The sequence below is a fragment of the Bos grunniens genome, chromosome 28 (genome assembly GCF_055505025.1).
Source record: "Bos grunniens cultivar Pamir isolate PY7600 chromosome 28, Bosgru_T2T1.0, whole genome shotgun sequence".
Taxonomy (NCBI): Eukaryota; Metazoa; Chordata; class Mammalia; order Artiodactyla; family Bovidae; genus Bos; species Bos grunniens.
The window spans coordinates 40,615,093-40,638,963 of record NC_141192.1 but is presented as its reverse complement, the minus strand read 5'-3'; the positions used below and the strand labels follow the sequence as shown (position 1 = coordinate 40,638,963).

Here is a 23,871-nt window from a genome sequence, read left to right as displayed (position 1 = left end):
TTTCACTTTTTACTTTCATGCATTGGAGAAGGAAATGGCAACCCACTCCACTGTTCTTGCCTGGAGAATCCCAGGGACGGGGGAGCCTGGTGGGCTGCCTTCTAGGGGGTCACACAGAGTCGGACACGACTGAAGTGACTTAGCAGCAGCAGCAGCAGCAGCTTCGTTCATTGAACTTGCCCTGGTCATCTATCCCACATATGGTAATATACATGTTTCAGTGGTATTCTCTCATATCATCCTACCCTTGCCTTCTACCACATAGTCCAAAAGTCTGTTCTTTACATCTGTGTCTCTTTTGCTGCCTTGCATACAGGATCATCATTCAGTTCAGTTCAGTTCAGTAGCTCAGTCGTGTCCGACTCTTTGAGACCCCATGGACTGCAGCACATCAGGCTTTCCTGTCCATCACCAACTCCCGGAGTTTACCCAAACTCATGTCCATTGAGTTGCTAATACCATCCAACCATCTCATCCTCTGTCGTCCCCTTCTCCTCCCACCTTCAATCATTCCCAGCATCAGGATCTTTTCAAATAAGTCTGTTCTTTGCATCATGTGGCCAAAGTTTCAGCCACCTGATGGAGTTTCAGCTTCAGCATCAGTCCTTCCCATGAATATTCAGGACTGATTTCCTTTAGAATGGACTGGTTGGATCTCCTCTCAGTCCAAGGGACTCTCAAGAGTCTTCTCCAATACCATAGTTCTAAAGCATCAGTTCTTCAGTGCTCAGCTTTCTTTAAAGTCCAACTCTCACATCCATACATGACTACTGGAAAAGCCATAGTCTTGACTAGATGGACCTTTGTTGGCAAAGTAATGTCTCTGCTTTTTAATATGCTGTCCAGGTTGGTCATAACTTTTCTTCCAAGGAGCAAGCGTCTTTTAATTTCATGGCTGCTGTCACCATCTTCAGTGATTTTGGAGTCCAAAAAATTAAAGTCTGTCACTGTTTCCACTGTTTCCCTATCTATTTGCTATGAAGTGATGGGACCAGATGCCTTGATCTTAGTTTTCTGAATGCTGAGTTTTCAGTCAATTTTTTCGCTTTCCTCTTTTACTTTCATCAAGAGGCTCTTTAGTTCTTCTTCACTTTCTGCCATAAAAGTGGTGTCATTTGCATATCTGAGGTTACTGATATTTCTCCTGGCAATCTTGACTCCAGCCTGTGCTTCCTCCAGCCCAGCGTTTCTCATGATATACTCTGCATAGAAGTTAAATAAGCAGGGTGACAATGTACAGCCTTGCCGTGCTCCTTTCCCTATTTGGAACCAGTCTGTTGTTCCATGTCCAGTTCTAACTGTTGCTTCCTGACCTGCATACAGATTTCTCAAAAGGATCGTCATTACCGTCTTTCTAAATTCCATATATATGCATTAATATACTGTATTGATGTTTCTCTTTCTGACTTACTTCACTCTGTATAATAGGCTCCAGTTTCATCCACCTCATTAGAACTGACTCAAATGTGTTCTTTTTTATAGCTGAGTAATACTCCATTGTGTATCTGTACCACAACTTCCTTATCCATTCATCTGCCGATGGACATCTAGGTTGCTTGCATGTCCTGGCTGATGTAAACAGTGCTGCAGTGAACACTGGTGTACTTGTGTCTCTTTCAATTCTGGTTTACTTGGTATGTATTCCTAGGTTCCACGCTAGGTGGGATTGCTAGGTCATATACAGCCTGTTTGGTATGTGTTCCTAGCAATCCCACGCTAGCATCATATACAGCCTGTTTATTTTAAGCAAAAAGTCAGTACATGAAGATTTCAGGGTATGGAGAGACCACCCTGGCAGCTGTCCATCATGCCAGGACTTTATTTGTGGTGCATTGTGATGCTTTGTAGAAATAAATATCAACACACACAGGCATGGCAGTCCAGCCCCTCCATCCACTTACTTCCTAAAACTGGTTCTGTGGGTTGTAACCACTGGTTTATCAACCTTAGGGCTCAGGGTTCTTATTCTTGTCTTAAAGGTCTCTCTCTCCCTTTGATTCCTCTTCCTCTTCCATGTTTTAGATTTCGACTTTCTTTCTCTTTTCTTCCATGCAAGCAGTTCAGTTCAACTTTACAGAATGTATCTTCACTCTTTCCCACTGTCTTTTCCTTGAGACCTACATATTGAAAATGTAAAAACGCATCACTGTGTAATATATCCCACTAAGCTGCTCCTGAGACCCTGCCAAAGTGACTTGATATACTGACTGTGACATCTTATTTAATTTTCATGTGTTCGGATCATCCTCAGTAGGTTGTTAAGTGACTTGAGTTTGCAACCCATCCATCTCTACAAACACCTCCCCACCCAAAGTCTAGCCCAGTGCTTTATGCTTACTTAGGTACTCTTACGTTCTTATTGAATGCATAACTATCCCCTTTAGCTACAACAATTCTCTTTAAATCCAGCTGGAAAATTTCCAGTTTCAGACCTATATTCTGTATCCTCTTTGCTCCATAGCCTTTGCCAATTTATCTCCTCATAAAATAGTGATAAATCAATGTTTCCTCTGCCAATATTTCTTAGGAAAACAGGACATGTGTAATGACTGGCTAGTCCCTGTGTGGGTGGAGAACATGACAGAGTTGCCTAGCTGTTCTTTTTCAAGACCTAGTTCATCACTCTCTCCGAATATGTCACATATTACTTCACTGTTAAGGCTTATTTTATTTTCTTCATTCGAGAAGTTGGAACCAATTTGGGTAGATCTTTTAGGAGTATGACTATGATTCATTATCAGTAAGTCCACAATTTCATCTAATTGTAATTAAATTTTTAATTTTTTATCAAAGTAACCCAGAAGCAGCTCAGCAAGTCAAACAGTACCATAAGGCTTATCATAAAAGAGCAGTCCCCTTACCATGATTGTTTTTTCTCTAGTTCCCACTCCCCAGATGGACTCACTTTATACTCTCTTGGCTGTTTCTTCTGGTTTCTATCTCGCTATTTCAAAACAGCATCCTATAAGAAAAAGTTGTCTTTTTATTTTCAAGTTTAGATATTGCCTATTAAACTTCTATTACAAAAATGGGGCTTGGGTCTCTCTCATGTCCCCCAAACACACATACATACATACACACACCCCAATACATATATACACGCATACACACACCCATACATACACACACACCCTACTGTCCCTGCACCCAATTATATTCTTACTTTGTTCAAATCAAGATTGAAAGTTTACATTCAGATGACTAACATATGATTACATCATTATTATTAGCCAAGTCATTTAGCTTTATTTAATTTCTTTTCATGTAGTATATTCATTTAGCTTGTTAGTATAGTTTAACTATTACTTCTTGTGTGTGTGTGTTAGTCTCTCAGTCGTGCCCAACTCTTGGCAACCCCATGGACTATAGCCTGTCAGGCGCCTCTGTCCATGAAATTCTCCAGGCAAGAATACTGGAGTGGGTTGCCAGTTCCTGCTCCAGAGATTACTTCTTAGTTGGTTACCAATTTACTTTTTATTTTATTCAGTTTTTTAGTTATTTAGATTTTAAGATTATTTAGTTTACTATTTAGTGTCATTTTTTAGTACATTGCTTAAATGTTTGAATATTCTTTATATTGACTTATAATGATTGTTTTTGTTACTATTACATTAGTTTTATAAAACATCATGTATTTCTTTGAAATTTTCTTTGAAACTTTCATTATGACTTCACATATGGTCAATTTTTGTGACTATTCCATTTTGATTCAGAAGAGTATCTACTCTGCATCCTTTGGGTGTGGATATGTACACATAGTAAGCTGTATACACAGGGTGTGTATGTGTGTGTGTGTGTGTGTGTGTGCTCAGTCATGTCTGACTCTCACAACCCCATTGGTTGTACTCTGCCAAGCCCCTCTGTCGTGGAATTTTCCAGGCAAGAATACTGGAGGGGGTTGCCATTTCCTACTTCAAGGGATCTTCCCCACCCAGGGATAGAACCCGCATCTCTTGCATCTTCTGTATTGGCAGGCAAATTCTCTACCAATGTGCCACCTGGGAATCCCCTATATATGCAGTACTTCAATCTTATTAATTGTGTTATTTACATTCATTTGCTTGTTTATATTTTCAGTGAACATTTATTCCACACTGTATTATTTGCTGGACACACTTCTAGGCATCAGAAATACCGTGTTAAACAAAACAAAATCCCTGCCTTTCATGGACTTTATATTCTAGGGTAGCTAATAATAAATAAACAATAACAACTTATACACACCCACAGAGTAGTGATAAATGCTTTGGAGAAAAATAAAGCAGGAGGGTGATAGAGAATTTAGGGTGTACAAGACAAGAGGTAATCCATAACGGGTGGGTCAGGAAGATCTTTCTGAGAAAGTGATATTTAAACGTATCTTTATATGCTTGTTTATTTGTCTTTGAGCTCTTATTTTGAAGATACATATAATCGTTTTTCTTTTCACTTGTATCTGATGTTCCTTTTTGGCTAGTATGATATTTTTTGTCTTGAATTCTATTTTGTCAGATATTAAAATTTGAACACTGTTTTCTTTCCATCCTTATCTGCATAACTTTCTTGATCTTGCTTTATCACTTGGTTTGAATCCCAGCTCTGACACTTGCTGGTTATTTCAACTTGGATTGATTATTTAACCTCCACGATTTAATGATCCATTAGTGAGGATATTAATAGTATAACAACTCTCTCATAACACCATTATGAGGATTAAATGAGTTAATTCTTGCCATGTGCTTAGGACAGTGCCTGGCACATAGTAAGTGCTGCAGAAGTAAGAAGCTATAGAAAAAAAAACACTGTGTTTCAAACATTTGTTTGCTTTTATTTCAAGTTTGTCTATTGCTAACAACAAATTAGATTTTAGTTTTTAAAATCCAGAGGCAATTTTAGTAGATGTTTTCTATCCATTTACATTCACTCTATGTATTTGAACTATATTAGAACATATTCCTGTCACCATATTTAACATTTTCCCATTTACTATACCTTTAATATTTTTCCTTTATTTCCTATTTTGTACTAGCTACGCAGCATTTTCTCCCAACTAAAAACATAAGCAATTATTTGCACCTAACTTCTTAAGAAACCATGTCCTTCCCTTTTCCCAGTATTTCTGTTTCTTCTTCATTCCCTTTTATACATATTTTGTATTATTGCTCATGAACGGTTATGTGTATTTGATTCCCATTATATAGTTTCCATATCACATACCTCGTTTTTGACCTTCCTATATCATCTTCACTTCTCCACGGTCTTTTTATACATCATGGCTCCCACTACTCTCCGTATATATAGACTGCCGCATAGGTATATATAGGCACATATAGACTGCCGCATCCTTATCTCTGGCTCTAATTCCTCTCCTGATCATACACCTCTGCATGCCCTTTGGTCATTTCAAACCCAGTGTACCCTAAACTGAACATCTGCTCTGTGTTTCCCTGCTTCAGGAATGGTATCACCAACCTCACAGTTGCCAGCCTATTACCTTGACGCTCCTCTTTCTTCCCCAGCTTCCAATGTAAAGTGGTGTTCTGTCAAATTTACTTCCTAAATTTGCCTTGAAGGTCTGTGTTGTTTTCTACCATCCTTATCTGGATTCTTGCATGATTTTTCTACGCCCTGTCTGAGCATCTCCTCCACCCTCACCCCAGTACACTTTTCTACCCTATAACCTGTGATCTTCATAAAATGGATATCTGATGATGCCACTACCTACTTAAAACTCTTCAGTGGCATTTAATCACCCTTTGGATTAAATGTTGATGCCTTAACATGGCTCACCAGTTCACAGGTGATCTGATCCCTGCTGACCCTTAGCTTTTCCCATCCCAAACTCCTTGAGGAATTTCTTCTAGCACCTCAGGTGTTGTCATCAGGTGTTGTCTTACTTTCACACATTTTCACAAGTTATTTTTTCTTCCTGGAACATGTTTTCCTTTCTCTTTGCTCAACTTTCTGAAACAAACAAACAAACATCTGACCTCTGTTCAGATGTTTCTTCTGAGAAGTCTGTCTGCCTCCTTTGCAAGCCAGCATTCTCTCAAGCTCCCCTGCCTGCCCCTACCGCACTGTTTCCTCCTTAATATGGTGTGTTATGAATGTTTGGGTTTTCATCTTTAATTCAATACTCTCAGCAAAGACAGAGGCTGTTCCAAGTAGTGTCTAGGATGAGCTGGATGTAGGGTAAGTCCTCGGTGAAATGTATTGACTCAAGCTGCACATCCATGCTGTACTTCCGGTCCCTTGGATTCTTTTAACTCTATACATTTCTTTCAAATTCCATTGGCTTCTTAGAGACATCCTAAACATCCCCAACTTTATACTTTACTAACTGATATCTCACACTAAAATAATCCTAAATTGTTTACAAGGTAATTTTCATAGACTGTCTCATTTAACTCTCTCCATGTTCCTGGGATATGATTAGGAATAAATTTGGCTCCCCATTCTATAATAAAGCACTTAAGTTCTGAAGAATTTAGTGAAATGCACAATAAGACCAGAGTCAGTTCATCTATTTAGGTTTTTTTATTCAATTTGGTACTTTTTAAAAATTGTGGCAAATATACATGGCATACAACTTATCATTTTAACTGTTTTTTAAGTGTACAGTTGCCTTACATAAGTTCACATTGTCATGCAACCAATCCCCAAAAGTCTTTTCACTTTACAAAATGGAAACTCCATACCAATTAAATGACTCTTCATTCCCTCTGCCCCCCAGCCTCTTACAACCACTGTTCCACTTTGTATTTTAATGAATTTCACTACTCTGAGTATCTTATGTAAGTTGAATGAGACACTATTTTTCTTCTTGTTATTGACTTCGTTTAGCATAATGTCTTCAAGTTTCATTCAAGTCGTAACGTATATCAGAACTTCCTTCCCTTTTGCTGTGTATATAGTCAATCATCTGTATCTATTACAATCATAAGTATACATCAAATGTTGTTTATCCATTCATCTGTTGATGGACACTTGCTTGGGTCTATCATTTGGCTAATGTGAATAATGCTGCTGTGAACATGAGTGTGCAAATATCTCTTTGAGTCCCTGTTTTCAATTCTTTGGGGTATATACCCAGAAGTGGAGCTGCTGAATCACATGGTCATCATATTTTTAATTTTTTAAAGAATTACCATACTTTTCCCATAGCAGCTGTACCAGTTCACATTCCCACCAACAGTACACAATAGAGCTAATCTCTCCACATTCTAGCCAACACTGTTCTACTTTTTGATAGTAGCTATCTTAATGGGTGTGAGGTAGTATTTCACTGTAGCTTTGATTTCCATTTCCTTAATGATTAGTAGTATGAAACATCTTGTCATGTGCTTGTTGGTCATTTTCATATCTTCTTTGGTGAAGTGTTTATCCAAGTCATTGGCCCGCTTTCTAATTGATTGTGTGATTTTTTATTGTAATGAGATTATATATTTGGATATTAATCCTCAACAGATACATGATTTGCAAATATTTTCTCCCATTCCTTAGGTCATTCTTTAACTCTGATCACAGTGTCCTATGACTCCTGACACTATTTTGAATGGTCTCTTTAGAGGATTATTTACAGAAGTGATGCAAAGCATAGGTGGAGTCATGGCAAAAGAACCAGAGCCCAGTTGTCGGGACAGACACACAAGGCCAAGGATTGTATCAGGGGGTGGATGCTGAGCCCCAGGGTAGGGGAATGTTGTGGGAATGGAGACACTTAATGTTTTCCTGCTTAGAGTACTTATTTGTCATAGAGACTAGGTGGCGGTCAAGTGATCCCAGGGGGGCGTCCCAGGGGGCTCAGTGGTAAAGAATCTGCCTGCCAACGCAGGAGATGAGAGTTCAATTCCTGGGTTGGGAAGATCCATTCCCTTCCCCAATACAACCCATTCCAGTATGCTTGCCTGGAGAATCCCATGGACAGAGGAGCCCGGTGGGCTGCAGTCCATAAGGTCGCAGACAGAAGACATGACTGAACATCCACACACACACAGCTGATCCCAGGAATAGAAAAAGGAAGGACACCAGGACTGAGACTTATTTAAGCCTCTTCTATTGAGTCATATATAGAAGACCAAAAGTTAGTTTCATTTCTTCTCTAAGAGGTTTGAACCACTATTCAAGTGGTAAGAAGTATCTGGGATAATCCCACCAGGTACTCAAGGAGACACCTAAGAATCATACAGTTGGGGACTTCCCTGGTGCTCCAGGTGTTGAGAATCTGCCTTCCAATGCAGAGGATACAGGTTTGATCCCTGGTCTGAGAACTAAGATCCCACATGCCATGGAGCAACTAAGCCCACACACAACTACTGAGTCTGCTACAAGCCACTATGACAAAATGCAGTTAAATAAATATTTCTTCTTATTGTTATTTTTTGAAAGGACCATACAACCAAATGTAGGTCTTGGAAGAACTAGGAACCCAGGTTAAGATTATTATCTGTTCATGAAATTCTTGCCTTTTAGTAAGGAAGATCCAGGACCTCAGGCTAGATATCACCAACCCAGTTGAGGTTAGGATTTATGATTTGTCCACAAGAATGAAATCAGGAATTGCATGTATCAATGTCAGACCAGCAGTAGTGAATTGGTGCCCTTCAGTTAAAGGCTAAAGCTACCTGAATCAAGTTAGAAATAAGATCCAGGTTACCAATTAACCAGGACCAGCAGACTAAAGGTGTTTTAAAAGAGACTTTAAGGGTGAACCAGTTTGTTGTCTGAAGTCCATAGGTGTCATTTCCCCTCTTTTTGTTCTAAAAGGATCTGTTTCTCAGAGGGACCAGATAGCCATATGTGACGTTCTCTATATATATCCTTTAGCCATATAAATGAATACAGAATCATCTCTCTTTATTTAGTTTTTCAAGTCCCAGTGCCACCAACAAACAACATTAGTTATCTGCATACTCTTTTTCAACTCGGACACCATGCTGTTCAGCAGTCTGTTTCTTATTGAGCTCTTTTAAGAACATCATTAAACCATAATATTTTTAAAGCATCACTGAGAAAATATCAAAAGGGTTCATAACAGAGACTCACAATTACAAGGAAAACAGAGGAAGGGACTTTTAGAAATGGAAAGTGGTGAGGAAATGACAAACGCAGAACACAGGCACCTGGGGTGAGTCATCGACAGGAGAAATGATTCTCGGGGATGAAGTGAGTCACTGGCGGTAACAGGCAAGATGAAGAAAAAAGATGGATGTTGTTGAAAGATCAGATGCTATTAGTCGACCGAGTAGGCTTTTTAGCTTTACTGTATTTGACTAAATCGTCCGAAGTTAAAGGACTTAAAGGGAAAGCACGGTGGGGATGCTGCCAAGAAAACTTCTGCCACAAGCCATGGATGGTTGGGTGAGTTAAGAGCCCCTTGAATCTGCACAAAAGCAAGGTGTGCAATGACAGCCATGGCAGATACATGTTTTGTGGCATCTAAGGAGTTAACAGAACCACTTTCAAAGATCCTCAGGGATTAGAATGGATATTAACTGCCTCTAAAACTTTTAATGCCCACAGAACAAGTATCAGCTAGGAGAAAACGGATGCCTAATTATAATGCTTCAGAGGCATGTTCCTTGCCTGTTTCGGTAGGGATGGATCCAGGGATTTAAAATTTAAAACAGCCTCCCTCCTTGTGAATTTATGAGCAAAGAGCTTTTCAAAATGCCTTTTAGAATGGGATTGGTGCATAGGAAGAGGAACATCTGTGAATCGATTGAATTTGTTTTCCATTTTTTCTATATTGGCTGCAAACTTGATATAAATGCTTTCTCTGCCTTCATAAATATCACTGGTAAGATATTTTAGACATGACCAAGGACAATGCATAAAGACATGCAATTGGAAGAACATCTCCCGGAGTATGCTTCACGGGCTTGGTGGGGAAAACATGATTCTATGAGCAAATAGATTTAGAAAATAATAAAACACTTAGTTAATAAAAAGTTAAATGTATTTCTTAAATAAATGTACTTCTTAAAACTGGGTGTTGTTAGAATACACCTAGCTGACCTCCAACTACAGAGAGCATAACTGACCACGAGCCTGCACTGCTGCCCTTCAAAGCTATCCTCCACATGTGATGAGGCCCGTTGTCCCCAAGGCGGCACCCAGACAGTGACCTTGACCCAGAGAACAGGGTCTGAGGTAGGCTCATTATTGGAAAACACAAGACTCTCCTGACTGACAACGTTGTCTCAGGGATTTCCTCAGACAGGCTTGCTGAGCTGATAATTCAGACTCAGGCAGTCTAGAAGGTTCCTCAGTCTCTCCTGTACTGGGGGTCAGACTTGCAGGATCTGATGGATCTTCCAGGCTTTCCCAGCTCCCTCCTACTTTCTCTCCCAGGCATTTCCCCTAATAGAATTCTGCCATATTTAATTCTGTCTTGGTGTCTGCTTCTCAGATAACCCAGACAAACTATTAAAAAGCTTATAATAACTCATAAACCTCTGTGCACACACACAAAAATAGCAGCTAAATCTATGAAGCAAAACCTATTAGAAGAAGATTTATATAAAACAGTATATTTGTGAGAGATTTTAATCAAACCCTTTAAAAATCAGTCATAAGTGGCAAAAAAAATTGAAAACATAAAGAAATTTATGAATCCATAGCTCTGCATATAGATAATAAAAAGTATTTTCTAAATTAATGGAACAAAGAAAGAAGAGTTTTTTAAAGTCCAGGTTTCTTATCACTATTCAACAGAGTTAGAATAAATAATAAAATATAACACAATTATTACCTAGAAATGAAGGAATATGATCTCAGACAAATTTTAGAACAAAGAGACAATCAAAACTGAAGATAGCGTAAGTTGTACTGAGTGAAAGTCACTCAGTGTGTCCGACTCTGCGACCCTATAGACCATACCGTCCATGGAATTCTCCAGGCCAGACTACTGGAGTGGGCTGCCTTTCCCTTCTCCAGGGGATCTTCCCAACCCAGGGATCAAACCCAGGTCTCCCGCATTGCAGGCGGATTCTTTACCAGCTGAGCCACAAGGGAAGCCCCGTTCTACTAAGGTGAAAAATGAGTGAAGTCACTCAGTCATGCCCAACTCTCAGCGACCCCATGGACTGCAGCCTACCAGACTCCCCCGTCCATGGGATTTCCAGGCGAGAGTACTGGAGTGGGTTGCCATTGCCTTCTCCCAGTTGTACTAAATGAAATGTTAAATACCTAAATGTTTTATTTAAAAAGAAAGATTAAAAGGAATGAGCTTATTCTGTATTACAGAAGATTAGAATAACAATAAAAGCAACCAAAGGAAATTATGAGGAGGATATTAATAAAGATAAAAGTGAAAATAAAAATAACCATAAACAATAAAAAATAGGAGAATAACTAAATAACTGAAGAGTAACTAAACCCAAGGGCTAGTTTTGTGAAAATATCAAACAAACACTTTTGGATGTAATTATGATAAAAATTTTAATGTTGAAATAAAAATGACTGAAAAGTATACTTGATTAGGAATAAGGGGGAAAAAAATAACAACCATAGACAGAGAAGAAACTTTTAAAAAGAGCAGCAATGTAATACCTCATACCACTTCTCAGTAACAAATTTGAAAATCTAGAGGAAATACTTCCTATATACCATCTGTTCAGTTCAGTTCAGTCGCTCAGTTGTGTCTGACTCTTTGCAACCCCATGAATCGCAGCACGTCAGGCCTCCCTGTCCATCAGCAACTCCCGGAGTTTACCCAAATTTATGTCCATTGAGTCGGTAATGCCATCCAGCCATCTCATCCTCTGTTGTCCCCTCTCCTCCCAATCCCTCCCAGCATCAGGGTCTTTTCCAATGAGTCAACTCTTCACATGACGTGGCCAAAGTATTGGAGTTTCAGCCTCAGCATCAGTCCCTGAAGGCCTGATCTCCTTTTGGATGGACTGGTTGGATTTCCTCACAGTCCAAGGGACTCTCAAGAATCTTCTCCAGCACCACAGTTCAAAAGCATCAATTCTTCAGCGTTCAGCTTTCTTCACAGTCCAACTCTCACATCCATACATGACCACTGGAAAAACCATGGCCTTGACTAGACAGACCTTTGTTGGCAAAGTAATGTCTCTGCTTTTTAATATGCTGTCTAGGTTGTTCATAACTTTCCTTCCAAGGAGTAAACATCTTTTAATTTCATGGCTGCAATAATCATCTACAGTTATTCTGGAGCCCAAAACAATAAAGTCTGTCACTGTTTCCACTGTTTCCCCATCTATTTCCCATAAAGTGATGGGGCCAGATGCCATGACCTTTGTTTTCTGAATGTTGAGCTTTAAGCCAACTTTTTCACTCTCCTCTTTCACTTTCATCAAGAGGCTTTGTAGTTCCTCTTCACTTTCTGCCATAAGGGTGGTGTCATCTGCATATCTGAGGTTATTGAGATTTCTCCTGGCAATCTTGATTCCAGCTTGTGCTTCTTCCTGCCCAGCATTTCTCATGATGTACTCTGCATATAAGTTAAATAAACAGGGTGACAATATGCAGCCTTCATGTACTCCTTTTCCTATTTGGAACCAGTCTGTTGTTCCATGTCCAGTTCTAACTGTTGCTTCCTGACCTGCATATAGGTTTCTTAAGAGGCAGGTCAGGGGGTCTGGCATTCCCATAAATTTCCAAAATTGACCCAAGATAGAGAACAGACAGAGTAATTGCCACAGAAGACTTGGAAAAGTGTTTAAAGAGAGTTACCATCGCTAAAGGTTCCATGTCCAGATGTTTTTACTGCTCCTTAAACTTCTAACTCTAAACCATAAGAAAAGAATGGAAAGGCTGTCATGACTATAGTTATGAAGCTGACATAATTTCAGTACCAAATTCTGGTAAAGATAAGTATTTTTAAATATGTTAACTAATATTTTCAAAATCTCAACCAATATCATATATAACTATGGAGGCAAAAATTATAACCAAAATACACCAAACACACTTCAATATCTTCCATGTTTCCAGAGATTAATATGCTATGGCCAATTGGGATTTATACATGCCTTATATGGGTGCTTCAATGCTACAAAATCTATCAACAAAATTCATAACATTGATAAATTAAGGGAAAATATGATCACATTAATAAATCCTAAAAAGGCATTTAGAAAATCTAATAGGCATTCTTAGTAAAAGCTTTGAATAAAGTAAGAATAAATGGTGACCACTTGATGATGATTTGAAAAACTGACCTATCAAAACCAACAGAAAATATTTCAAATAATGAAAGAAAGCCATTTCAGTTAAAATCATAAATATACTAGAATCCCCTCTATCTATGTTATTAATCAATATGATGTAGGTTCTAGTAAGTGCAGTAACAAGGCAATAGAATACTTCACAAGAACTTAGAAAAGGAGCAATAATAATATCTCTATTCACTGAATTTCATACCTAGAAAACCCAAAAGATCCCTTAAGAAATTGCTTTAATAAAAGAGAAAAATTAGAAAATTGGATGGATGTTAAAAATACAAAATTCAACAGCTTTTATTTATATTAGCAATGAAGACCTGCATATGAAAATAGAAAAAAAAAGATTATTTTATTTACAATAGTTCCCCAAAATTTGCATGAGCTAGGAATAAATGTAAAATGAAAGACAGAGGTCTAAATAAAGAAACTTATAAAACCAGTTGGAGAAGATAAATGCTGAGTAATGAGAAGGCATAAACTTTTTGAATTAGAAAAACATAATTCCATATGAAGTACATCTTTGCAGTTCTGTGTTACTACTATACTGCATTTGTTGCTCCCCTGTCACTCAGTCATGTCCAACTCTTTGTGACACCATGGACTGCAGCACCCCAGGCTTCCGTGTCCTTCACCATGTCCCAGAGCTTGCTCAAACTCATGTCCATTGAGTCGGTGATGCCATCCAACCATCTCATCCTTTGTCGTCCCTTTCTCCTCCTGCCTTCAGTCTTTCCCAGCATCAGGGTCTTTTCTAATGAGTCAGCTCTTTGCATCAAGTGTCCAAAGTATTGGAGCTTCAACTTCAGCATCAGTCCTTCCAATGAATAATCAGGACTGGTTTCCTTTAGGATTGACTGATTTGATCTCCTTGCAGTCCAAGGGACTCTCAAGAGTCTTCTCCAACACCAGAGCTCAAAAGCATCAATTCTTCAGTGCTCAGCCTTCTTTATGGTCTAGCTCTCACATCTCACTTACACAAGCCATAGCTTTGACTAGATGGACCTTTGCTGGCAAAATAATGTTTCTGCATTTTAATATGCTGTCTAGGTCGGTCACAGCTTTTCTTCCAAGAGCAAGGGTCTTTTATTTTCATGGCTGCAGTCACCATCTTCAGTGATTTTGGAGCCCAAGAGAATAAAGCCTGTCACTGTTTCCATTGTTTCCCCATCTCTTTGCCATGAAGTGATGTGCAATTACAGTTAAAATCCTCTGGTAGAGTCTTTAGGGTTTTCTATGTAGAGGATCATGTCATCTGCAAATAGTGAGAGTTTTACTTCTTCTTTTCCAATTTGGATTCCTTTTATTTCTTTTTCTGCTCTGATTGCTGTGGCCCAAACTTCCAAAACTATGTTGAATAGTAATGGTGAAAGTGGGCACCCTTGTCTTGTTCCTGACTTTAGAGGAAATGCTTTCAATTTTTCACCATTGAGGATAATGTTTGCTGTGGGTTTGTCATATATGGCTTTTATTATGTTGAGGTATGTTCCTTCTATTCCTGCTTTCTGGAGAGTTTTTATCATAAATGGATGTTGAATTTTGTCAAAGGCTTTCTCTGTATCTATTGAGATAATCATGTGGTTTTTATTTTTCAATTTGTTAATGTGGTGTATTACATTGATTGATTTGCGGATATTGAAGAATCCTTGCATCCCTGGGATAAAGCCCACTTGGTCATGGTGTATGATCTTTTTAATGTGTTGTTGGATTCTGATAAGACTCCACCAGGAAATTACTAGAGCTAATCAATGACTATAGTAAAGTTGCAGGATATAAAATCAACACACAGAAATCCCTTGCATTCCTATACACTAATAATGAGAAAACAGAAAGAGAAATTAAGGAAACAATTCCATTCACCATTGCAACGGAAAGAATAAAATACTTAGGAATATATCTACCTAAAGAAACTAAAGACCTATATATAGAAAACTATAAAACACTGGTGAAAGAAATCAAAGAGGACACTAATAGATGGAGAAATATACCATGTTCATGGATTGGAAGAATCAATATAGTGAAAATGAGTATACTACCCAAAGCAATTTATAGATTCAATGCAATCCCTATCAAGCTACCAACAGTATTCTTCACAGAGCTAGAACAAATAATTTCACAATTTGTATGGAAATACAAAAAACCTCGAATAGCCAAAGCGATCTTGAGAAAGAAGAATGGAACTGGAGGAATCAACCTACCTGACTTCAGGCTCTACTACAAAGCCACAGTTATCAAGACAGTATGGTACTGGCACAAAGACAGAAATATAGATCAATGGAACAAAATAGAAAGCCCAGAGATAAATCCACACACATATGGACACCTTATCTTTGACAAAGGAGGCAAGAATATACAATGGATTAAAGACAATCTCTTTAACAAGTGGTGCTGGGAAAACTGGTCAACCACTTGTAAAAGAATGAAACTAGAACACTTTCTAACACCATACACAAAAATAAACTCAAAATGGATTAAAGATCTAAACGTAAGACCAGAAACTATAAAACTCCTGGAGGAGAACATAGGCAAAACACTCTCTGACATACATCACAGCAGGATCCTCTATGACCCACCTCCCAGAATATTGGAAATAAAAGCAAAAATAAACAAATGGGACCTAATTAACCTTAAAAGCTTCTGCACATCAAAGGAAACTATCAGCAAGGTGAAAAGACAGCCTTCAGAATGGGAGAAAATAATAGCAAATGAAGCAACTGACAAACAACTAATCTCAAAAATATACAAGCAACTCCTACAGCTCAACTCCAGAAAAATAAATGACCCAATCAAAAAATGGGCCAAAGAACTAAATAGACATTTCTCCAAAGAAGACATACAGATGGCTAACAAACACATGAAAAGATGCTCAACATCCCTCATTATCAGAGAAATGCAAATCAAAACCACCATGAGGTACCATTTCACACCAGTCAGAATGGCTGCGATCCAAAAGTCTACAAATAATAAATGCTGGAGAGGGTGTGGAGAAAAGGGAACCCTCTTACACTGTTGGTGGGAATGCAAACTAGTACAGCCATTATGGAGAACAGTGTGGAGATTCCTTAAAAAACTGGAAATAGAACTGCCTTATGATCCAGCAATCCCACTGCCGGGCATACACACTGAGTAAACCAGAAGGGAAAGAGACACGTGTACCCCAATGTTCATCGCAGCACTGTTTATAATAGCCAGGGCATGGAAGCAACCTAGATGTCCATCAGCAGATGAATGGATAAGAAAGCTGTGGTACATATACACAATGGACTATTACTCAACCATTAAAAAGAATACATTTGAATCAGTTCTAATGAGGTGGATGAAACTGGAGCCTATTATACAGAGTAAAGTAAGCCAGAAGGAAAAACACCAATACAGTATACTAATGCATATATATGGAATTTAGAAAGATGGTAACAATAACCCTATGTATGAGACAGCAAAAGAGACACTGATGTATAGAACAGTCTTTTGGACTCTGTGGGAGAGGGAGAGGGTGGAAAGATTTGGGAGAATGGCATTGAAACATGTAAAATATCATGTATGAAACGAGATGCCAGTCCAGGTTCGATGCACGATACTGGATGTTTGGGGCTAGAGCACTGGGACGACCCAGAGGGATGGTGTGGGGAGGGAGGAGGGAGGAGGGTTCAGGATGGGGAGCACATGTATACCTGTGGCGGATTCATTTCAATATTTGGCAAAACTAATACAATTATGTAAAGTTTAAAAATAAAATAAAATAAAAAACTCAACATTCAAAAAACAAACAAACAAAATCCTCTGGTAGAGAGGAATTCATTCTCTAGTGTGCATGCTTCTTCCTGTCTTAATAAGTACCCAGGGCTATTTGTAACAACACTGTATTTGCCAGTGTTCTGGAAAAACCCATGATTCTCTCCTCTTTCTCCTCTACTTTCACAGAGAACACTTCCCTTCTGACACCTCTGGGTCACTAAAAGTATAGGAACTTTTCCCATACTAAGGGTGATTAGTTAGTGATTAGAATCACCAGTTAGTGATTCTCTGTGACACTCACTGGGTGTGCTACAATTTAACTCCATTCTAACGTGATCTACCTGGGGGTGGTATCAGATCCCGCAGGTTAAGGGCTCAGTGCCACAAGACTGCCCCCCATTTCAGATGTCACCCCAAGTAGTACGTCCCCAGGTTACTCACAACTTCTGTCCTACCTGCTACAAGTCTGAGGTTCCCTTGACTTCTTCTGCCCTTGGATTTGGTTGATTGCTAGAACAATTCTCAGAACTCAGGGAAACACATTTACCAGTTTATTAAGGGATCTGCCAAAAAATACAGATGAACAGCCAGATGAAGAGATACATAGGGTGAGGTCTAGATGGATCCTGACTACAGGAGCTTCTGTTCCCATGGAGTTGGGGTGCACTACCCTCCTGGAACATGGAACATCTCCTGGTAGATGCCTGTGTTCACCCCATGAAATCTTCCCCAACCCCATACTGTTGGGATTTGTGGAGGCTTCCTCACGAAGGCATGAGCAAACATTAACGCTTTTTCCATCCCATCTTCTCTCTCTAGTAAGTGGTTGGGGCTGAAAATTCCAAGCTTATAATTCTGGCTTTGTCTGCTGGTGGCCAGCCCCCTTCCAGGAGCCAACTAGGAGCCCACCCAGAGTCACCTCAAACAATGAACAATGCTCCTAGTGCTCTTAGAACTTAGGAGCCTACAAGAGTTTTAGAAGCCTTGTGTCAGGGACTGGGGACAGAGATCAAATATATATTTCTTATTACAAATCACAGTATTATAGTATCTTTTTCTTCCTTTGCAACAGGACACTCTTCTGTGATCAAGTTGAGGCCAGTGGGGTGCAGACAGAAGTTATGCAGTAGTCCTCCCTTACCTGTCGTTTCATCTTCCATGCTTTCAGTTACTCACTGTCAACTGAGGTCTGAAAATAAATTGAAAATTCCAGAAATAAACAAGTCATAAGTTTTAAATTTCTCACCATTTTGATGTGGACTGTCCTTTTGCCTGGTGGACCCTACCCATTAGACTCTGAGTAGCCGTCTGGGTTATCAGATTGAGTGTCACCTTATCACAGGGCTTGTGTTTAAGTGACCCTTATTTTAGTTAATAATGGCTCCAAAGTGCAAGTGTGATGATGGAGGCAATTCAGATATGCCAAAGAGAAGCTATAGAAAGCTTCCTTTAAGTGAAAAAGTGGAAGTTCCTGCCTTAATAAGAAAAGGAACAAAACAATCATATGCTGAGGTGGCTAAGATCGACAGTAAGAATGAAACTTCTATGAAATTGTGAAGAAGGAAGAAGAAATTAGTGTTAGGCTTGCTGTCATACTCAAACCACAAAAGTTACAGCCACGGTGCTTGATAAGTGCTTGGTTAAGATAGAAAAGGCATTAAATTTGTTCAGTACTCTGAGAGAGTACACATTCACATAATTTTTACTACAGTACGTTGTTATCATTCTACTTTACTATTAGCTACTGTTGCTCATCTCTTACAGTGCCTGATTTATGAATTAAGCTTTGTCATAGGCATGTATGTACAGAGACAAACATGGTATGTATACGGTTCAGTACTTGGTGCAATTTGAGGCATCCACTGAGGTCTTGAAACATATCCCCTCTGGGTAATGTGGAACTACGGCTTGCGCAGCCTCCATTCTTAAAAGCGGGTGGCGTGGCTTGACCTCTTCTTTCCCATTTTGTCTTTTCTGCTGGAAGGTAGGCGAGTAGCACACCATCTTGTATACAAAGTAGTAAAATGAAAGATGGTAAAAAAAAAAAAAACTTGGTCTTTTACACTTAAATCTGAGACACCAACCGTAGATTGCTTATATTTTCATGTTTGGTAAGAAAAGCACAGACAAAACTAAACCTCCTATCTTGTTTAAGTCACAGTTACTTTTGCTCTTAATTACAGCAAGCAAATCTCAATGATTTTTCAAGTCATTACATAAGATCATATGCAAGTTTAAACGGGAAAATAAATACCAATAGAAAAGTAGAAAAACCTTTTTTGTTTTTTTAAAGAAGAAAAGAAACTGAAAAGGTATATAAAGCATCTGATTAAATAAATATGGCAATGGTTTGGGGATAGAAACAGATCAGTGAAACAATGTAGTTAAGCTAGAAAAGCAAGTTTACGTAAGAATGCAAAATAAGCAAATGTCACTTTTTTTAGTTACATGTGGAAAATGTTTGACTTAGTCAATAAACTGCAACAACTGCCTACCTACATGAAAAAAAGTAAAACTGCACCCCCGTCTCAAATCACATGGACATCAAAATTCCAAAAGGACCAAAGACTGAACTATAAATATATAACCATAAAAACCTTCAGAAAAAAATCTAAGAGATCACGTTCAAAACTGAGAGTTCCTTCTTAACCAAGGCAGGAAGTTCAGAAGCTGTTAAGGAAAAACAGATATATTTACATGAAAGTTTATGCAGGAAAAGATAGAATGTAGGTAAAGAGAAATTATACTTGAAATCTGATGGCAAAATAAAAATTATACTATACAAACAGCTCTTACACATTGACAGGAAAAGACCTACAACTCAATAGAAAATGGGCAAAGTGTATGAACAAGCAATTCACAGGAAAGCAACTCCAAATATTTTAGATGTGTAAGTTATACAAACTTTCAAACTCACTAGCGTGAAAATTGCAAGTTAAATTAGCAGTGACATATGACTTACATCCACAATGCTAGGTTTAAAGAGGAGCCTTTTGCTGACAGGAACGAAGAAAAGAGCATACTCTCCAACTTGATAGTGGAAATGTGAATATTTATAGCCTTTTGGGGAAAGCAGTTGGCAATACCTATTTAAAAATAAAATAAATTGCAATCCCACCCATGGCAATATTTTCCACTGGAAAAAAGTATCAATGTATCATAAGGCTAGATGTATAGAATGCTTGTATAAGGTGTTTGTAGAGTTAAAAAATATAAACATGAACAGTACAACTATGAGTAGAGAAATTGTTGAATAATTTATGAGACACCCTGTCCGTGGAGTTCTAGAAAGCCATCACAAATAATGAATTAGAGCTCTACTGAAAAGATGCAAAGAAATATGGTTCCATTTTTGTAAAACAAAGCCAGAGGACTATGTGTGAGTACAATTATATTTTATGAGCCTGGAGGAAAGCAGGGAGGAATGCACATCATGTTGGTAAGAAAGCTAAATTTGAAGCAAGTCACTGGGTCAGCAGTTGGACAAAGACAGGAAGAGGAAGAGAAGAAAAGAGAAGGTGAAAGTCAGCTTTCAGAACACCCTGCATGTGCAGCATCATCCCATTAGAGGAAAATGACACATGAGCAACACAGGTGAGTGTAAATAAAATTAGAATTAAGAAATTACTATGAGTCAATATAGAATTAAGAATTACTATGAGGAGCGGCGGCTGCGCGGGTGCAGGAGAGCCAAGAGGAGCTACTCCATGTTCAGGGTCAGGAGGGGCGACCTCATCTAAGGTAAGGAGCAGCGGCTGCACTTTGCTGGAGCAGCCGTGAAGAGATACCCCACGTCCAAGGTAAGAGAAACCCAAGTGAGACTGTAGGTGTTGCCAGAGAGCATCAGAGGGCAGACACACTGAAACCATAATCACAGAAAACTAGCCAATCTGATCACACAGACCACAGCCTTGTCTAACTCTATTAAACTAGGCCATGCCATGTGGGGCCACCCAAGATGGACGGGTCATGGTGGAGAGGTCTGACAGAATGTGGTCCACTGGAGAAGGAATTGGCAAACCACTTCAGTATTCTTGCCTTGAGAACCCCATGAACAATATGAAAAGGCAAAATGATAGGATACTGAAAGAGGAACTCCCCAGGTTGGTAGGTGCCCAATATGCTACAGGAGATTAGTGGAGAAATAACTCCAGAAACAATGAATGGATGCAGCCAAAGCAAAAACCAGTTGTGGGCGTGACTGCTGATAGAAGCAAGGTCCAATGCTGTAAAGAGCAATATTGCATAGGAACCTGGAATGTTAGGTCCATGAATCAAGGCAAATTGGACGCAGTCAAACAGGAGATGGCAAGAGTGAACATCGACATTCTATAACAATCAGTGAACTAAAATGGACTGGAATGGGTGAATTTAACTCAGATAACCATTATATCGACTGCTGTGGGCAGAAATCCCAAAGAGTAAATGGAGTAGCCATCATGGTCAACAAAAGAGTCTGAAATGCAGTACTTGGATGCAATCTCAAAAATGACAGAATGATCTCAGTTCGTTTCCAAGGCAAACCATTCAATATCATGGTGATCCAAGCCCATGCCCCAGCCAGTAACACTGAAGAAGCTGAAGTTGAATGGTTCTATGAAGACCTACAAGACCTTTTAGAACTAACACCAAAAAAAAGATGTCCTTTTCATTATAGGGGACTGAAATGCAAAAGTAGGAAGTCAAGAAGCACCTGGAGTAACAGGCAAATTTGGCCTTGGAGTACAGAATGAGGCAGGGCAAAGGCTAATAGAGTTTTGCCAAAAGAACGCACTGGTCATAGCAAACACCCTCTTCCAACAACACAAGAGAAGACTCTACAATGGACATCACCAGATGGTCAACATCGAAATCAGATTGATTATATTCTTTGCAGCCAAAGATGCAGAAGCTCTATACAGTCAGCAAAACCAAGACCAGGAGCTGACTGTGGCTCAGACCATGAACTCCTTATTGCCAAATTCAGACTTAAATTGAAGAAAGTGGGGAAAACCACTAGACCATTCAGGTATGACCTAAATCAAATCCCTTATGATTATACAGTGGAAGTGAGAAATAGATTTAAGGGACTAGATAGAGTACCTGATGAACTATGGACAGAGGTTCGTGACATTGTACAGGAGACAGTGATCAAGACCATCCCCATGGAAAAGAAATGCAAAAAAGAAAAATGGCTGTCTGAGGAGGCCTTACAAATAGCTGTGAAAAGAAGAGAAGCAAAAAGCAAAGGAGAACAGGAAAGATATTCCCATTTGAATGCAGAGTTCCAAAGAATAGCAAGGAGAGATAAGAAAGCCTTCCTTAGCTATCAGTGTAAAGAAATAGAGGAAAACAACAGAATGGGAAAGACTAGAGATCTCTTCAAGAAAATTAAAGATACCAAGGGAACATTTCATGTAAAGTAGGGCTCGATAAAGGACAGAAATAGTATGGACCTAACAGAAGCAGAAGATATTAAGAAGAAGTGGCAAGAACACACAGAAGAACCGTACAAAAAAGATCTTCATGACCTAGATAATCACACTGGTGTGATCACTCACCTAGAGCCAGACATCCTGGAATGTGAAGTCAAGTGGCCCTTAGAAAGCATCACTCTGAACAAAGCTAGTGGAGGTGATGGAATTCCAGTTGAGCTATTTCAAATCCTGAAAGATGATGCTGTGAAAGTGCTGCACTCAATAGGCCAGCAAATTTGGAAAACTCAGCAGTGGCCACAGGACTGGAAAAGTCAGTTTTCATTCCAATCCCAAAGAAAGGCAATGCCAAAGAATGCTCAAACTACCGCTCAATTGCACTCATCTCACACGCTAGTAAAATAATGCTCAAAATTCTCCAAGCCAGGCTTCAGCAATACGTGAAATGTGAACTTCCTGATGTTCAAGCTGGTTTTAGAAAAGGCAGAGGAACCAGAGATCAAATTGCCAACATCCGCTGGATCATGGAAAAAGCAAGAGAGTTCCAGAAAAACATCTATTTCTGCTTTATTGATTATGCCAAAGCCTTTGACTGTGTGGATCACAATAAATTGTGGAAAATTCTGAAAGAGATGGGAATACTAGACCACCTGACCTGCCTCTTGAGAAACCTGTATGCAGGTCAGGCAGCAACAGTTAGAACTGGACATGGAAAAACAGACTGGTTCCAAATCGGAAAAGGAGTACGTCAAGGCTGTATATTGTCACCCTGATTATTTAACTTCTATGCAGAGTACATCATGAGAAACGCTGGGCTGGAAGAAGCACAAGCTGGAATCAAGATTGCCAGAAGAAACATCAATAACCTCAGATATGCAGATAACACCACCCTTATGGCAGAAAGTAAAGAAGAACTAAAAAGCCTCTTGATGAAAGTGAAAGTGGAGAGTGAAAAAGTTGGCTTAAAGCTCAACATTCAGAAAACAAAGATCATGGCATCTGGTCCCAACATTTCATGGGAAATAGATTGGGAAACAATGGAAACAGTGTCAGACTTTTGGGGGATGGGCTCCAAAATCACTGGAGATGGTGATCACACCCATGAAATTAAAAGGTGCTTACTCCTTGGAAGGAAATTTATGACCAACCTAGATAGCATATTAAATATAAAAAAGCAGAGATATTACTTTGCCAACAAAGGTCCACCTAGTCAAGGCTATGGATTTCAGTGGATGTGAGAGTTGGACTGTGAAGAAAGCTGAGCACTGAAGAATTGATGCTTTTGAACTGTGGTGTTGGAGAAGACTCTTGAGAGTCCCTTGGACTGCAAGGAGATCCAACCAGTCCTAGGATGGAGACCAGTTCTGGGTATTCATTGGAAGGACTGATGCTGAGGCTGAAACTCCAATACTGTGGCCACCTGATGTGAAGAGTTGACTCATTTGAAAAGACCCTGATGCTGGGAGGGATTAGGGGCAGGAGGAGAAGGGGACGACAGAGGATGAGATGGCTGGATGGCATCACTGACTTGATGGACATGAGTTTGGGTGAAC

At 39.2% G+C, this 23,871-nt stretch overlaps 1 long non-coding RNA gene across 2 annotated transcripts in view; it reads right to left on the bottom strand.

The window, feature by feature from the left end:
* Positions 1-2,014: 2,014 nt before the first annotated feature.
* Positions 2,015-23,871, bottom strand: part of LOC147343189 (uncharacterized) — a 47,718-nt gene continuing 25,861 nt past the window's right edge. Inside the window, exons 2-5 of one of the 2 annotated variants that reach the window (XR_015156555.1) lie at positions 18,046-18,093; positions 17,360-17,467; positions 2,862-2,962; positions 2,015-2,117 (exon numbers count right to left, since the gene is read on the bottom strand). This is a non-coding gene — a long non-coding RNA (uncharacterized LOC147343189). The remainder of the gene's footprint in view (positions 2,118-2,861; positions 2,963-17,359; positions 17,468-18,045; positions 18,094-23,871) is intronic. The other variant, XR_015156556.1, reaches the window with a different exon arrangement.